A 16,159-nucleotide genomic window follows, 5' to 3' on the forward strand; every position below is an offset into this window, starting at 1 on the left:
CCTTCTGCTTCCCTCTCAAAGCTAAAGGCTCCAAAAGCTTCAAAAAAATTGTATTTAAGATAGTGGGTTTTTTTCATGTAAATGTTTTCATGTAAATATTTACATTTTTTTTTTTCCTGTAAATCTAACCCTGATTTTTGCTTTGAAATTAGAGGAAGTTCACAAGACCATGCAGTGTTAAGCAAAACACCTATCAATTCTCTGCTCGTGAATATTTCATATGAAAATGCATGGTGTTAGTTTTAACAAGTGGTAGCATGGCAAGTGGTGCCCTAAATGCTACTGGGAAGAGTTCCTGCTGGCTGACCGTTATGAGGAGTTTGGCTGCTGTGCTTAAAGAGTAAGTAGAGCTGCTTTACCAGTTCATTCAAAGTTTTAATATGACAATGAAAAAAATGCTTTGAATTGTATAATATTTTATTACGGTGCCTTAACTCCACCTGTATTGTTAACAAGAATTAAAAGTCCATATTTTTGTGCTAGCAAAGTTTTCACAGGTAAAAATTTAATGAACAACAGAGGGTATTTTTTTTTTCTACTAATTCAGTACAATTCTGATTGAAATAATTGGTGAAAGTTCTACTTTCTTTACAGGGGATGGTATTTCAGTCTTAACGAATGTCTTGATGTTTTTAAGTAATCTTGATCTTCTGGGCACCTAAGAAGAGCTGATCCTAGGAAGAGTGGCTCTGCACCTTGCTGATTATAATCTTAACATAAAATATTAATGATGCAACACCAGCAAGTAGTTCTTACACATTACAACTTTGATATTGTTTTAATACTTACTGTATTATTCTGGAAGTGGGTATATATGACACCTTGCTTCACTGAACAAGTTTGACGGCCCTTCCTGAAATGTCAGTGTGTCTTCTCCAGGTACCACTTTATCAGCTCTTCATACATTTTTAAATTCAAAAGGACCTATTGTGATGATGATGTCAGATCTTGGGCATGATAGAGGGTGCCACTAGATTTGATCAATTTGTTTTTGTTCCTGGTGCTGTAGTACATGACACAACTTGGTGATTATGTCTTATTTTGTTGAATTTTTGCTCACGATATGTTATCAAGGCTACTTCTGTCCCACGTTCAGCTGGGAGGGCTGCTCAGGTGTTTCATATCTACTGGTGTTTTGACGCAAAGGGCACTGATACACTGATACATTCTGTGTATGAAGTTAAATTTATACTTCAGTGTGTGGAGACAAAGACAGGCAATCAAATAGGTCATAAATGGTGAAAATTACTCAAGAAATAGTCATGGTTCAATAATAGAATCACGATTAAAAAAATCTCTACATAACTAGTCATTTTAATCATAGTCTAAAGTAGAAAACAGTTCTTTGTTCTGTGGCTCATAAAACAAACGCCCATTTTATTTTTCCATTTTTATAAAAATAAATATTCTGGCTTGACAAGAATGAAATTATAATTCAGTTTCACTTAGACTTTATATATGCTGTACTACTGGTGTAAAACTAGGAGATATTTAATTTACACTTATACCTCTCACATTTTCTGTTGGCTTCTGGGATTTTTTTTATTGGAGTGTGTATTCAGAATTGTTGCAATAGGTTCCTGATTTTACTGTCAGTTTTTGAACAGAGTATATTTGAACTTACTAAAAAAAAAAAAAGGAGGAGAAGGGGGGAAAGAATAAAATAGATTCAAAAATAGATTCCCGCAGAGTGTATAATCAGAAGTAATTTTCTTTTTGCAAAAATACCGCAAAACAGAAACTCCCCATGTTCTAATATTTCCCTTGTCTTAGAAGATCACTCTCTAGTGGTAGTTGTCAAATAAATTTTGAAAAGTATAGTGAGTCCACAGCAATTCTACGTCTGATTTTGGTTTTTCTTCATCACAATTTGCTATTTATTTTCCCCTGTAATTTTACTCTTACTTGCAAGGCTTGGTGGGGCAATTTTCTTTTAAACAGTAGTGGAATTGTTTATGATGTAGCGTATGTCAAAGGAAAATGAAAGCTATAGGGAAAGTTTTGATCTCAACACTTAGCTCCGCTCACTGGGATTACCTCCTGGCACGTATCTCATGTAGATGAGATGTGGATCTGATATACCCTGAAAGCCTTTCAGGTAGGGAGTTTTCTGAAGATGAGCGAAGTTGTAGAACATTAAGAAGAGTTGCTCTGAGCCTTTGCTTTGAACCCATTGCTCTCAGATTTCGTTTTATTCATTTATTAGATTAATTCCATTGGAAGATGCTTATTGTGTGGTTGTGGATCATGAGTCTTCTTGCAGAACTAGATCTTCTGGTAACCTGTTGTGTTTGCTGTTGAATCTTGGGAGTCAGTATTTCGTCCTCTCTGAAGCAATGCCAATGCAAAAGTGAGATTTCAATGAGGAGTAGCCAGAACACCTTTATGTTTAGCCAAGCTGACTATTTTTGTGGAGGCAGATTGCAGTCTTTATCCTCATAGTCTGGTCTTGTTATGCCCTCTGAAATCTTGCCAAGCCACAACATTTCTTTTGTATAATTAATGGAGAGTGGTCTACGAGGTTTTAGTAGCTGGAGAAAGCAAGCTGTATGAGTGCCATCTCTCCAGGAGTGAGACTCTGCTCGATAATCAGTGGGCTTAACTGCGTGGGGTCTCAGTGTAGTGGTGACTGTCAGAACCACGTACAGCTGAGCTGACACTCAGGAGCGTGACTAAGCGTTAAAGAAATGTGCCCTCTTCCCCTGACCCTGTATCAGAGAAAGAAACACTGGGGCTAGTCTTTGAATTCCTTGCGCTTTGTTGTTTACCTTAAGAAGAGTGAAAGGAAAAGTGAGGGAGGTTGGACCTTTCTAGGAGTTCTGTGGGTATTTGAACAGCTGTGAGACTGCTACCACCATGCAGCTAATATCATCTGCCCCTCTACTCCACTCTCGTGTGACCCCATCTGGAGTACTGCCTCCAGCTCTGGAGTCCCCAACATAAGAAGGACATGGACCTGCTGGAGTGTGTCCAGAGGAGAGCCACGAGGATGATCCGAGGGCTGGAGCACCTCTCCTATGAGGAGAAGGTGAAAGAGTTGGGGCTGTTCAGCCTGGAGAAGAGAAGGCTCTGGGGAGATCTTATTGCGGCCTTCCAGTACCTAAAGGGGGCCTACAGGAGAGCTGGAGAAGGACTTTTTACTCGGGCTTTTACTTTAAACTGGAAGAAGGCAGGTTCAGATTGAACATTAGGAAGAAGTTTTTCACTGTGAGGGTGGTGAGGCACTGGAACAGGTTGCCCAGAGAGGCTGTTGAGGCCCCATCCCTGGAGGTGTTCAAGGCCAGGCTGGACGTGGCCTTGGGCAAGCTGGTGTAGTGGGAGGTGTCCCTGCCTATGGCAGGGGGGTTGGAACTTGATGATCTTCAAGGTCCTTTCCAACCTAAACCATTCTATGATTCTAAGTTTCTTGGTTACTCATGAAATACTGTATCATCACATTAACAAAGATCTAGTTCCACTACTCTCTTATACATGTATGAACAGATGCATCTACATACAGTGATGAAAGCAGTTGTGAAATATACCTTAAAAAAATATGTTGGGGGGATGTAGCCAAATTTTAAATTTGGAAAAAAAGAGAAGTTTGCTAGTTTCTCCTGGTAATAGTTTTTGTTCGTTTTGATTCCTGTATGCTGCTAGGATACTTCAACCAGTGTCTATAAAAAGATTGACTTAATGTGTCTTGGGTTGTTTTATAGTTACTGCTTAACGATCTCTCAGGCTTATTACTGGGCTTCAGTAGGCAATTTCCAGAAATGGAACTGTCATCTCTGTCTAAAATAACAGATGCAATAAACTGCTGAGAAGCTGGGGACTTCTTTGCTTTCCTCTGGGGACAGAGAACGTAAGAAGACGATGGGGTTGTGACCAGATGCATGAGCACACCATACCTGTGTAGCTGTAACCTATAGACTTTTACTTTCCATAGAAGAAGACCAAGGAGCTGCTAGATTTACTGACAGTGAGGAATTCCTACAGCCGTCTGGCGGTGTGACTTCTGTCTTGTACCTCCCTGGGAAAATATATAAAGAAGCAATTCAGTGCTGAAGCCATTCTTTCCTTCCTCTCCCCCAGTTCCAGCACTGCGCACAGTATTATGTATCAATGTCTACTTATCTAACGTGGCGTTTCTGCTTATGTGAATACACTGGGCTTTCCTCTGCTTTGGAACTTTTTTCATTTTCTTTTTTTCTTTTTGTTTTCTGTCCCCACTCAGTCTTGTCAATCTAGAAGGGAAAAAAAACTGTAAGTTGGGTGGGGGTGAGAAGTCTGCAAACTCCCATGTTCCCTGGCTTTCTGGTGTTTTTTTCTGTTTTTTTTTTTTTTTTTTTTTTTTTCCTGGTGTGGTGTTGTTGTTGTTGCTTGTTTTTCTAATGTGAGAGATGAGTAAGGGGAGTGGTGCAGTAGAGGAGAAAAGTTGGCTCTATGATAAGTAGCCATAAACTATAGGTGTCCCGGGACCTGGCAGTGATGATGGGCCAACAGTCCAAAGACCCACCTTATTTTTCCTTGCTTTTCCCTAATTCCTGCCCGCATGCCATCACTTGGTTAATGTAAAATAACGTGTGGGCTCTCTGTGCGTGTAGTTTGCTCTGCACAATTTGTATCAGTTTCTGTGATTTCGCTCTTCTGTCTGCGCATGCATCTGCTTCCCAAAGACTGTGTCCTCTTGTTTTATTCATGGCTGGCCTAATAGGAGGTATTTGAGAAAGGATAGTCTAATTTTGTCTAATTTTGATCACAGCCCACTAACTTAGCAAATAACAATCAATTTTCACCACATTGTCCTTTGTTTGCTCATTGGTAGACTTGTAATTCCCATTCATGCATGTAGGCAGAGAGACTCCTAAATAAGCTGTTTACTTGAATTTAGGTCTGAATGTGATGCGCATTACTTTCCCCACACTGAGCATGGCAGGAAAATTTGGCTTGTCACAGTATAATACCAGTCAAACATTGCTTTTTCTGCCATTAAGCTGTGATATACAGTGATTAATAAATCATACCCTCTTTATATCCATTCCTGTGGTACATAGTCTTCACTATATGTTTAGATTTTTATTTTTTATTTAGCTTTGAATGCATCATACTAAACTTTCTCATAATGACCTTCTTGTAAGAATGATTCTTTGTCTGAACGTCAGTAACTGTTAAGGACCACATTTACAGGAAACCCACGTGGAAAAGTTGCGTGGCTTTCCAGGTTTTGCTGTGACTGTAAGCTAATTATTGTATGCTTAGGTACTGGTTTTCATTACAGTCTCTAAATCTGGAATAATGCTACTGATCTTCAGGGAGTTACTGCAGAGTTTCACCTCTGTTCCAATGAAAGTGAAAAGGTAATGAAGTTCTTTTCCCCCCGAGGGAAATAAAAAATACCTGCAGTACAAAATATCTTGCAGAAACGATTAACCGCAAAAAGTAGATATTTTAATCTCTCTTTTTGCCCCAATGCTGATTTAAAACCAGTCAAAACTCCAATGATCTTCAGGCAAATATACACAAAAGAAAGTAAAGGTAATGTAATTATTAAACATATTTGCTCTGTCAGGCTGCCTCCTTTCTGAGGTCTTAATCGGTGTTCTGCATCTGTGAATTCTGCTTGGTAGGATGATGGAAACCAGTACTGGTCAACATGAGTGAGACTGAGAAAACACCTTTTCTTGGCTTGAATCAAAGATGCGTAGATAAAGCTGCTAACTAAAATTAAAAAAAAAAAAAAATCATCAAGAACTCCCAGCACAACTAGAGACCTGGAGGAAACTCTGACCACAACAAAGCTAGGACGCCAAGAGGCCAAGTTAGAAGAGAGAACCTATTTCCAAAGTGTGGAAGGGTTTTGTCTGGTATAAATTCTGGACTGAATTTAAACTATAGTATTTAAACCAGGATACCTCTGGTGAGGAGAAATATATTCTGCGAGGAGATATAGACTGAACTAAAAGTTCACTGCATCGATCAAGATCTCCACATAGTCAGCTCCAGCAAACCTATTTTTAAAGGCACGGGGTTACCAAGTATGACTTCCAGAAGTGTTTGTTTAATTATATCAACAGGAGGTAAGTGCCTAGGCACTCTTTGAAATACCACCAGGAGCTTTATGAAACATCTGAAGCGATTGGAGCATGGATAGCTGTGTTTTATGATCATTAATGTTGGATGTTTGTATTACAGGGGTTTTTGGCACCACTAATCTGACTGTAATCACGTATGAACACAATCGTATCCTTGTTGTTGTACCCGGGGTATCTAAGGTAGATTTATGCCAGTGTCATTATGGGCATTTCAGCTTGCGACCTTTTTTCATATTCCCTTTGCCCACTGCTAGTCAGTGAAACATATGCTGCTCATATGAAATGATTTAGGCACTTAATCACCCTTGAGCATTGATCTGTCTATAACCTTTTTTATAATAAAAATTCAATGTCATTCTTGGAGGTTGTAACACATACCTGCATTTTGGCATTGCTTCAGTTTAGCACCGCTGCCAACACGTTATGTTTTGATAGGATTTTTTAAAAAAGAAAGGCAAGCAAAAAAAATAATCTCTTTACTTAGTTATCTTAACAAGTATTTTACTTGCTCTTAAACATTTTAATAAAAAGAGGTTTTTGTACTGGGGTCAAAGACTATTTTGAAGATACAGGTCTCCTTTTAAGACAAAATTTACTAAAGCAAGACTTCATGATCAAACATATATGGAGCGGATTCTGATCCCTTCTAAGCACTGAAAAAACGAAGTAACTTCATTCCCACTTCTCCATATCTGCCCTGGAGTGATGAACTGCTGTAGATTTGCAGATGTGTTACTGGGATCAGAATCTTGCCCAATACTTGAATAAAAGGGTATTGTGCAAGTGAAAGGCTCCCAGGTAATCGCTCAGAACGAGGGCACACTTTTCATGGGTGTATAGCCTGTGAGAATCGCCTTAATTCATCTCTGTCTCTGAATAAGATTTGGATGGCAGAATTACTCTGCTAACCTGAAACTGAGTTAACTTGACAGCCGGAGAGTAGCATTGTTATTGGCTGAATACCATTAATTTTGATGTGACATATTTCTTGCTAATGGGAACATTTATATTATCTGTATTTTCAAAAAACAGGAGGAAGGAAAAAAGATCTACCACTACAGTATCAATATTTCAAGGGGAGGCAATGCAGTAGGGAACACTCTGGCTTCTGTAGCATCGCTTTTATTGATTGCTATATGTCTAAGGAAATATTTTCACCTTTCTTCTCCTCCCTTTTTCCCTTCAGAGACTGCAAATGCATGTGAAGAGGAAAATTAACATAAAGACAAAAAAATATGAAAAAGCAACTGTAGTTCCATGAGGAATCTTGAAATACTGGATGTGTTTGGCCAAAGTGAGTGCTATATAATATAAAGACATCAACTGGAAAGTAGAGCTCAAAGCAGACTTGGGTACAGTAATAACTGATAAACACACAGGAATTATTTGCATTTGTGATAGGTTGGATTTGGAGTCCTGGTTTGCTCTGGTTCTTGTGTGCTGGGAAAAACTGGACTGGTTTCTGTGGGGTGACACTGGATGCTGTAAGCTCCAGGGAAAATGTGGTTTCATTAAAAACCGAAGCAAGATCTTTCTTTCCTGATGGTGTCCCTGCAGGAGCTGAAGTCGATGGTGCTGGAGAAGAACGCTGACGTCTTGCTTGCACTTACACTTGCCTCCTTCATACTTGCCCCAGCAGCACCACTTGTGATCCTGCTCCTCTGTTGCCTTCCCCAGAAATCCTGAGGGCATTCTGCACCGAAGGACTCCTCTATTAACTTGGGCAATAGATTTGTTCTCTTCTCTCTTCTCTTTTAAATGAGAGTGGGAGATGACCTGTGAAAGAGGCTTGTGAGTCACAGCAAGGAAAATGAGAACAGAGTTAGTGTTTTGGGCTGGAACGTTAAAAGGAGCGGCTGAGTGAGAAGTTGTAAGTGGTGCTCTCCATCCTGTGAGACTGCCCTTAAATAGAAGGGAAAGGAAGCTTTAATATTGAAAGAAAGCAAATCTACTGGAAAAAAAAAATAATGTCGTGCTAGGAAATATTACTACAAGTAGCATGTCTGCGGTGTTCACTGCTGGAAGGGGTGAGTGGGTTCTGGAGGCTGGGTAGGGCTTTCTATAGAACGAGATAATGTGTTGACTATTATGGGTTTGATTTTCAAAGAATTGGTCCACCTGTCCCCAGATCAACTGTATCTGATTTCACAGCTCTGGATTAGCTCTCCTTTAAACCAGGCAATAATAAAGCAGGAGAATTTAAGTAAGGAGATTAATAAAGCAGTTGACAGGCAAAACGAAGGAACAAGGTTCGAAGGAGCACTTCGTAGAGGTGTGAGAAGGTATAACAGCTCTTTTCTCTGACTCCCTCAAAGAAGAGTTGTTGTATTTTGTTGAATGAAGGTTATGGACAAGAAGATAGGTTTAAAAGATACCTACAAATCCTAAAAGGCAAGAAGACTGGTTTTCTTTTTCTTAATTTTAATTTTATTTTATCTACTTATGAAATTTCTGGCAACTGATTTCTGGATTGATAACATATTTCACAATGGTATTAGAGAATAGATGAAGAGACTTTCTCTAACCAGTTTGTCTTAATTTTGCAAGTAATGCTAAACTTCCAAATTTAGGCTGACTTTAGAGGCACAACTTCCTTGAAATAAGCTAGGGAAAAAAGTTAACATGATACAGCCAATCTCATATGAAAGACATTGTTTTGGTCTGATTTTGGAAAACTGAAGAAGGGAATAATTCGGTCCTGCGGGTGAGTTTGGTCAGAGATTTCAGGGATATTTCAGCATGTTATTTCCACCTCAGGTTTTGAGACCTGCAATTACTTTTTTGGCCGTATGAGAAAGACACAGTTATTGCAGCTTGACACCACCCCGCCCCCTCCCCCCAACACACACACACCTTTTGTGTCACTTTGTCACAGCAAGGAACACTGAACTTCAGCTTGCAATCTCCTGGGAACAGCATGGAAGCTTTTCCTGCAATAGGAATGAAAAACATTTTCAGGGCTGTGTGAAGTCAAAACACTTCATGTCATGCTGGTTGAGAGGATTGTTATTTTATGAAGGGAAAACCCATTTCTCAGAAGAATTAAAATTAATCTATAACACCAGAAAACAGTGAAGGTCTCCATTGTACTTTGCTTCTAGGGAAACTGATTTTTCTAGTAAAAATCAGTAGATGAAAAAGCTGTAGAACGAAAGCCCCTCAGATGAGTCTCCACAGACATCAGGAGAATCAGCATCTTCAGGCAGATCTAGAAAATCTTGCCGAAGCCCCCAGCCTCCGCAGTAGGTCAGCCCCCAAACGCTGCAGATCTTTGCCCCTGCTGCCTCTACTTAGGTCTTGCCTCGAGCTAAGGACCTTCAAATGCTTTATCAGATGTTACTTTGTGTAAAAGACATCGTACTTCTTTAAGCCCATTTATAAGAAAGAAAAAAGGCTGAAGTATTCATTAATGACCTTAAGTAGTTCTGCTACAGTTTTATTTCAAATGTCCAGACATCAGTGTAGAAGTGCCATCGCTTTCCCGACATGAACACCTGATTATTTGCTAACCTTTGTCATACCCCGAATTCCGCTCACATGCAAACGTTTTTACATGCAAATATCTAGGAAGCTTTTCACAATGTACTGCATCAGTTGACCAAGTGGAAACATTGGGTAGGCTCTCATGGGAGACAAACTACCGAATACGCACAAAGCCACCCAGTCTACGCTTTGGTGGGAACAGGGTTTGAGGAGCTTTCACTGCGCTTACAGTAACAGCTCTCTGGTTCCTGGGAGTGTGGAACTGCACTTTTCCTTGCTGGCGCTTGGCTGTTCCGGAAGTTAATCTGGCTTTGTTTTGCAGCCTGACTTTAGGCACTCCAGTCCTGCTGTCGGATGCCCAGATCCAGTGTTTTAAGTTTGTTCCAAAAGCAGAGTCTTCCTGACTTGCCTCAAAAAGTTGTAGGCTTGGAAATGAGAGAGTGAATTTTGGCAGGACTGGAATGTTTCCTCTTGGAAAGTCTTGTTTCTGTGATTTGCAAGTCTAATCCTCAATGTTATCCACGTTTGTTATGACTGGACACGCGTGTCTGAAACTCTCCTTTGACAGAGGGAGGGTGGGTAAGGCTAAGCCCAGTATCTGGTACTCAGCTGACGTGCTTTGGGCTCTTCAGAACTCCTCATGATGGATTGTGCACGTTAAATGACAGCACTCATGATACTTGTCTCGCCAAAGATTATTTTGTGTTGTGAAAACCTTCTAAGGATTGTCATTTGTGCTTTGATGTGACAGCTTATCTAACTTTGTTTTCATTAAATAATATCATTCTGTAAAGTGCCTGGGAATATTATTTTTAAGAGACTGCAGGTTAATTATTGAAAATATCAAAAAGGAAATATCAAGCCAATTATTAAATTAAAGTTGATTATTAATCCCAGAGAGATAATTACCAAGGTTTGAGGCAATTTTTCTTCTGTTTGAAATAGATTTTCACTTGATTAAGTTGTATTTGTCATTTAGATCCATGGTTGTGGCTGCAAAGAACTTTCATATCCTGCAAAGCACAAAGTGCTTCTCCAAAGTTGACCATAAATATATGGGCAACAGGTTAGCTGAATTCCGCATAAAGGCATGCGGTCATTTGGGAATAACCTGTTCTTGCTCCCATCGAAGGCAAAGTTCCTTTGAGTGAGTAGTATTTCTACCACAGCAATAATAAAGAACACTTTATAGATGCAACAACTAAACTGAATATAGTTTTATTTCAGAAAACCATAGGTTATATTGAACATTATATGCATATGTTGTAGTGTAATCAAATGCTCATAGTGATACTTAAAAACAACGATAACAAAAGAAAATATAAGTGACGTTTGCTCTAAGGCAGCATTAATATTCTGTGTACAGGTAAGGTAATGGTTGCAGACATTTTAACCCTCCAGTCTATAAATTGGGAATCTCAGTAATGGGTACATTAAGTGTATATTAATGTATTGCTCTGTTTTTTGTGTCTGTTATACCATGGCATATTAAATACAAAGGATTTGTGAATGATATGAATGCTTGTGCTTAAATGTGGTTTCAAATCATCTGTGAAATAGCTTTTTTGGATATTTGAGTCATCGATTCCAATTTAATTACTCTGGAAATGAAAGTGATAGTGATGCACTTCAATGTTAAGTGGTTACAGGAGGGCTGGAGTCTATGGGTACCTGGTGGTGTGCAGCACCCGGGAGATTTCCTTTTCTGTGTCAGCTCATGCGATTTTGATGAGGACTATAGAAGACATCGAGGGTGTTTACACCTTAATGTTTTTCTAGCAAGGTGAAAATATATCCATGTTTTCCTTAAAGAGGAGGTGTTCAGCGCATCCAGTGCAGAGAGGATGAATGCTCCCTGCTTCCTTTCCAGAAAGAATCAGCTTTACAGAAGAATCCCGCTTCTTGTGCTCAGTCACTTTTCATCTTGGAATTCAAAGAGCATTATTTACAACCCCTCTCTTGGAAATTCACAAACAATGTTTCATTTCTTCCCAGCTTATTTTTTTCCAGTGTACCTGCAGAAGCGGTTAGGATGCTCAATGTCCATCCTGTAGTGACCCCCTATACCCTTCCTCAAAAGCTGAGAATAGAAACATTTCCTCCAGGAGCTGTAACAAATGTTGTTCCTTAACTTGTATCAAGCAAATCCACAGCAGGCTTCTCTTTTATCATAAAGTGCTGCAGAACTTCTCCGTGCTCAGGCAGTGGAGACATGGTGTACCAAGAAGACTTAGATAGACAGATTAGAGAAAAAATGGAAAAGAAAAAAATTAACAAAGAGCTAGAATGCTATTTATAAGAATTCTGGTGTAACTATACGTCTCCACATTGGCAGAGAGTAGCATTTCTGCCAACAGGATCAAGAGGGGCTGGACATGGGTACTCTGTGAAATTTACTGGGCCCTCATGGACCCAAAAAGTGCTGTGGCAGCCATGCCCTGAATTGGGGGGAGATGGACTACAGGGAAGCATATGGTGTTTAACATCTTAATGTATTTCTAAATTAAAAAAAAAAAACAAACAACAAAAAAACAACAAAAACCTCCTAAAAATAGAACTTACCTTACATCCGAGGACGTATGACACTCAAGGCAATGTATACTTGACTTCTTTATGTGTATATATTGTAAACTCAATTTTTTTTTCTTCAAGTGATGGGGATACTGAACCCCTTTTGCACGACTTCATGTGCATGAATTAAGCAACCCTTCAAAGGTATTTCCAAAGAAAGGTTTAAATGACCCGAGTATCAGATAGGGCTTTGCGTTCACTGTGGTGTCACTTCTATAGTCACAGGTGACACCGGTTCTTAGCGCTCCCACAGAGGGTGGGCATTAACTTATTAAACCTGCTCTCATCTGTGGGAGGGAGGTAAATATTTATTGTCTCATTTCGTAGTTAAGGCAACATGAGATAAGACGACGTAATGATAAATGATGAACAAAACCTGCTGCGGTGCCTGGCCAAACGTGGGGCCAAACAAAGACACTGGCAAAGCTCCCACCGAGTCTGAACTGTGCCGGATCAGATCTCTGTAAAGTGCTTATTCTCCTAATTAGATATTGTTTAGATGTTTTAAGTCCTTTTTGCATGTGTCATAAACAAGATTTGTATAACAAAATAAGCGTTATTTTTGTAATTTACAGGCTTTGGAAACCCAGATTTTTTTTTTTACTTTGCTACTTTCTCTTCTTTCTGCTTCAGAGACAAATTTAAATCTTGGATCTTCACCAGCTGCGCGTACACACAACAGTTTGAAGCGATCCTTAGAAGAGTAACTTCTATCCCCCCTAAGAGTGGCGTGGGTCTGGGCGCAAGGGGAGGCTGTTTGCGTTGTATGTGCGAACAAACACGACGCACCCACCGAGGGAGCAGTTGCGAGATTGCCTCCAGGGAGCAAAAACCTGCAGGTCTTTCCTCTCCGAGAGTGCAATTGTGTTATTTTTAATAAACCCTCCTTGCAAATCTACTCTGAAAGAAGGCCAGAATTTCATTCATCAGCGCTTACTGCTTGAGGCAGCGCCGCTTCCTCGTCGTGTCCCCGCAGACGCTTTGCGCTTTCCTGGGGATAGCATATTGAGCAGAAATTGTTTCCAATCTTCCGTAGGACCGAGACGCGGGAATGGGGCTGTGCTTTGGCTGCTTTCACCCTGCCAGCTTATGAAAAATAACAAAGCAAGCAGCCAAGTTGGGGAAACAAATAGTATATTATATAGTTTATTCATATGTGCTGCCTTCCATCCCATTTGTCACCATTTCATCCCACCTGCTGCTGAAAAAGATTCTGTTGCTGAGAGATGCCTTCAAGGCGTTGTTGGCGCGCTCATACTACAAGTGAATATCAATATCTGCTTTGAATAGCCTAAATGTATTTTAAACAAGACATTTCCAAATTATTGCAGTGTAGCTGTGTATGGCGCTCTGCGGAACACCAATTAAGAGTCTGTTGGCATTTTCAATGTGATCCATTGTGAAAACTTATTCTGAGTAGAAATTTGGCATGCAATGACCAAGACTAGGAATTCTCTTTTCCCCTTTCCCCTCTTTTTCATTTTTTTCTCTTCCTCTTAGTCTCCTGCAAAACAATATCTGATGCAGTAACTGCTAAATAATTCAGATAAAAAATTGCTCTACATGAAAGGACAGAGCAAGGCAAAGGAACGGCTGTCTCAAGGCTGCACAGGGCTCTTTAGTGGCTTTTTGACGCAGTCCAGTGAGACAGAATGAAAAGAGGTGTTTGGGTATAAAAAGTTTCTTATGAAGTAGACACATACTGCTTTTAGGAATGGAAGCACCTGCAGCTGAAGTAGAGCACCAGAGGTAATATATAGTTTCTCCTATAATTATCATGCTTTTCATGGTACAGACTGCAATGGAAGATGTAACTTGGTGAAATGCAGTCCCAGTTTGACCACCAGTCCTGCCAAGTGCAGTGCTAACCTGTACAGCAGCCAAGGAGCGCAGTGCTGAGCTGCACCGCAGCCGTTTCATGGTGTGCTGCCCCTAAAGGAACTTACTGCTGTGTTCTCACCTGAGGTCTGCGCTAAGCTGGGTGGGTGGTCTGTGGTAAAAGGTTAAAGAAAAACTTTTGCTGATCTCACTTTAAGTTGAGAACTTTTGCTTAAAGGTGCCCATCAAATGAGTGCCCTCTCCTGAGGCTGCCTGGCTGGGGAGTAGGTGCTGATACCAACCTTTTTTGGACAGTTATAGGGACTGTGATTTGACCCCCAATCTGGTCTTTTCATTCTTTTTTTCATTTCATTCTAACACTGAGCACCTCATATCATGAAGACTTTCCTGCCTTCTGACCCACGCTTTGCCAACCTCATTAGCCACCTTCGTTGGCAGTTTGCAAATTGCAGTCCACCAGTTATTGCAAGATGTTGCTTCTGGATTTGTCGAGGTTCTCATCACCAGCGAGTACCTATAAACCAGCTGCAAACAAGGAGAGGAGCCGGCATAGTGCGCTGTAATGGCACAGGACATCTGTAATGCTGGCAGATGAAGACTGGCACAGAAGAGCTGTGCTGAGCTACTGGACGGCATCCAGAAGAGGCAAATTTTGAGATGTCGTCTCTAAAATTCAGTCAGTGTACCACAAGGAAAAAGGAAATCCTGAAGGGTGTTGGCCTGCAGCAAGGTACGATAAACATATTTAAATGAAATGAAGTACTTTACTCCAACAGCAGCAAAATGGAAAGGTGTTAAATAGAGGGAGTGCAGGTGCAAATGGAGCTTGTACGGCATGATATTTTAATGGCCTACAATACATCTGCAGTAAATGTTTTATCTGTGTTGTTGTAGTAATGCTGCTAAGCTTATTATGCACCTCAGAACCAAGTTTGGCTCTGAAATCTGCAGTGCAGAGTCTCTGATTTCATCCATATTCAAAATTAATTCAATTGCGTACTGACGTTATTGCTTTTAGAAGTGGTACATCTTTGTGGTTGTGAGAGTAATTCCATAAAAGAGAACAGAATCTGCATAAAATGAGAAACTCATGTTGAAAAATACAATCCCCCTTCCTTTACCCACAAGACTCTTGTTTTGTGTGCTTGCAATCATGTGTGCATTGTAGTCAATAAATACCATAATCAGTAGAGGAGTAGGGCTTGTGATGTCTGGTTTCAGCACTTCTCTCATGATTTAAATGATAGTCGGCATTCCTTATGAAAATTATAATGCCCGTGGAGGGGTGTTGTATTTGGTTTTTTGCAGGTATTTAACATATCTGAAATATCTCCTGCTTTTTGTTATAGCTCCTTACGTAGTCTTTATGTGCGTACTCCTTTGGAGACTTGAGATATGCAAAGAATGTCGCGGCAGATTCTGTGCCTGGATAATTTGGATTTCTGCTTCTGTGATTTATGCTTGTTGACTTCAAATGCTTGCCCCAACAAAAAGCTGCATCATAAAGCTATTAATATCAGGCAGCTCTTCTTTTATATGGCTCTCCAATCTCATAAAGGAATGCAGAATGCTGCTAAAGCAAAATGCTGAAAAGAAATCGCTCTGTGCTCCCTGGTGTGACCAAGGACTGTGTGAGCCCGTGAAACGGACTTTGCAGAAGTGGTGCCGGTGACCACATGCATACTGTCTGGATGGTCGTTAGCCTGTTCTCAAGTTGGTTTTGTGAATTGTAAAATAATTCCTTTGTGTTTTTCTTTCTGACATCCCTTCTACCGCGTTTGATCATGTGAGGTTAATGGATCAAAACTCTCCAGCCTGCGATGGCTGAAGAGCCAGTTTAACTCCTGCTCCCTTGGAGTAATTTCATAGGGCTTTTAAAATGCCTTGTAATAAAAGGGAGCTTTACCTCTCGGCCATTTTTCTCTCAGGTTTGTCACACTGGAAGCTGGCACAGCACCATAAGCGTATTGTCCACCTGGGGGCAATTTCCATCCCATGTTTCTGGGAGGACGAAGGTAGATGTCTCATTCGAACAGGGCAGGCACTATGATGATACAGCTTAGAGGTGAGCTGCTCCAGGGACTGGACTGATCTCAGGGGCCCAATTCTTTCTACAGCTCTTTTACCCTGCATTTCTGTTGTTACGAAACCAAAAATCCTTATAACGTAACTCTTAGTCATTTCTCTGTGGG

General features: G+C 40.3%; 1 long non-coding RNA gene across 1 annotated transcript; it reads left to right on the top strand.

The window, feature by feature from the left end:
• Window positions 1-6,014: 6,014 nt before the first annotated feature.
• On the top strand, window positions 6,015-12,913 carry LOC309675551. Its single transcript, XR_014269510.1, has 4 exons — window positions 6,015-6,059; window positions 6,175-6,254; window positions 7,261-7,368; window positions 12,762-12,913. It is a non-coding gene; the product is annotated as an uncharacterized lncRNA (long non-coding RNA).
• The last annotated feature ends 3,246 nt before the right edge of the window (window positions 12,914-16,159 follow it).

The sequence above is a fragment of the Vanellus vanellus genome (assembly GCF_965231255.1).
Source record: "Vanellus vanellus genome assembly, chromosome: 9".
NCBI classification, from domain to species: domain Eukaryota; kingdom Metazoa; phylum Chordata; class Aves; order Charadriiformes; family Charadriidae; genus Vanellus; species Vanellus vanellus.